A 2,616-nucleotide genomic window follows, 5' to 3' on the forward strand; every position below is an offset into this window, starting at 1 on the left:
GGCAATGTTTGGGTAGATTTCGGAGGTGTGGCCTTGCTGGAGGAAATATGTCACTAAGGGCTGGCTCTGAGGTTTCAAAACCTTTCACCATTCCCAGTTTTCTCACTGCTTCCCACTTGTGGTTCAAGATGGGAGCCCTCAGTATCCTGCTCCAACCTGCTGATTGCTGGCAGCACTCGTCCCCACCATGACAGACTCTTATCTTTCTGGACCCTAGAACCCAAACAGATCCTTCCTTTTATAAGCTGTCTTGTTAATAATGTTTAGGGCTTTAGTTTAGTTTTGTTTTGTTTGAGACAGGGTCTCACTATATAGTTGTGGTTGTCTACTTGGTACGTAGAGCAGGCTGGCCTCGAACTCACGGAGATCCTCCTACCTCTGCTTCTTGGGTGCTGTGATCAAAGGTGTGTGACATCACGCCTAGACAGTCATGTCTTATCATAGCAATAGAAAAGTAACTAAGACGGGTACTTGCTGTGTAAGCCTGGTGACTTAAGTTTGAGTCCCAGAACCCACATAAAGGTGGAAGGAGAGAGCCAACTCCACCATGTGTCCTTTGACCTCCACATAGGTGCTATGGTACACCTCCCTCAACATACATCTCTCTCTCTCTCTCTCTCTTTCACACACACACACACACACACACACACACACACACACACACACAGAGAGAGATAAACAAATGAAAAACTTTCGAGAAGCAATAATAATACTGACTTTCTTTCATGGTGTTTGCTTTGAACACAGAACCTCATTCAAGCTGCGCAATTTTCTCTACCAATGAGCAGCTGCCCAGCCTTGAGAATACTTTTAAGATAAGAAATATTTCAAGAGATTCATTTAAAAATGAGGTAGCTTTCTGCAGAGGAAGAGGATAAATTGGACTCTGCTATGCACTGGCTTGGTGACCTTGGCATTTGGAGCTATGCTTTTATAAGATTGTCTGGGATTGTATAAAGCAGTACCTCAGTAGTGTTAGTAAGAGTTGGTGTCATTATTCTAGCTTGCACGTGCTCCATGTTTAAGACAATATTCGGAGAGTCCCAGGGGCAGGACCCTATTCTGATGAGAGATTTACTTAAAGTGTGTGTGTTTTCAAGACAGAGTCTTTTGTGTAGCCTTGACTGTCCTGGAACTCACTTTGTAAACCAGGCTGGCCTCGAACTCACTGAGATCTACCTGCCTCTGCCTCCCAAATGCTGGAATTAAAGGCCTGCGCCACCACCTCCTGGCATAATTTACTTGAATTTTAAGACAAAAATAGACTATCGTGAAAACAGAGTAACAAGATAGTATTAAACAAAAAGTAACAAAAAGGATAGCCCCTCACAGTTCCAAAGTGCAGGAATCTTGCTACCCTCAAACTCTATGAGTTTCATGGTAAGGTGAGGGACTGGCTGCAGAATGAAAAGTTTACCTGAATTCACTGAGTACTCGTGCTTCAGAGCCAATGTGCCCCTCCCCCTTCACCTCACATTGGCTTCCAGACAGATAAAGAATGTGGAGCTCTCATGACCATTTGTCAGGGATCCCCATGCCTGAGGTCAGGTGCAGGGACATGGGTCACAACAGCTGCCATTGCACAGCTGCTGGCTGTGAGCCCTGGCAGGGCTATTTTGGGTCCACCGAGTGTTCCTTGCCTCACTGCAAAGCTTCCAGAAATGCTTTGAGCTATTCAAGGACAAAAGGCCCTTAGCAGCCTTGGTTCCTAAGCGTTCAGCCCTCTGCTAGTTTGGCCGGGGTAGGCTGACTCCTGGTGGGGAAGGCTTCCGGTGTCTGCAGGCTGAAGTTTTTGGTGATCCATAATCACCATTCCTTCAAATCCAAAACCTTTGAAGAGAATTCTGTCCTTTTCTTTTTCTGGTAACCACAGCTAATGTCTAATATTAGCCCGTCCCCCGAGATGGAAGCAGCAAGCAGCTCATGTGTTGAGGAAGGGCTATACAGGTTGAGTCTCCTTTATCTGAACTACTTGGAACTTGAATTATTTTGGTTATTTTTTGGTGTGTTTGTTTGTTCAGACAGAGTCTTGCTATGGAGCCCAATGTCTCCTCCAACTGTTGGATCACGTGGGCCTTGTAGGCTGAGACCAGCCTTGGTGACATAATGAAATAGCATTTAAAAACAAAAAGCTGTGATGGTCCATGCCTGTGATAGCATCATCACCGGGGAAGTAGGGAAAAAAAAAAGACTGTTAGCTCAAGGCCAGCCTTGGCTACTTTGAGAGCTGGGGTTATCCTTGGCTAACGACACTTTGTCTAACTAGCACCACCAGAAGGCAGGTCAGGATGCTCATTAGATCGAGGTCCCCACCACCAGGTCTGATGACTCGAGTTGGATCCTCAGGACACGTGAGGGAAGAGAATCAGTTCTCACAAGTTGTTCTTCCACATCCACACAAATGCAGTAATGCACACGAGCACACCACACACAGTAGCTAAAATGGTTTGTTATTTGTTTGGTTGGCTTTGGTTTTTCGAGACACGGCTTCTCTGTGTAGCGCTGGATGTCCTGGAATTCACTCAGTAGACCAGGCTGGCCTCAGACTTAGAGATCCGCTGGCATCTGCTTCCCAAGTGCTGGGATAAATTGGTTTTAAAGGAAAGGAAAGGAAAG

Source organism: Microtus ochrogaster, chromosome 6 (assembly GCF_000317375.1).
Source record: "Microtus ochrogaster isolate Prairie Vole_2 chromosome 6, MicOch1.0, whole genome shotgun sequence".
NCBI classification, from domain to species: domain Eukaryota; kingdom Metazoa; phylum Chordata; class Mammalia; order Rodentia; family Cricetidae; genus Microtus; species Microtus ochrogaster.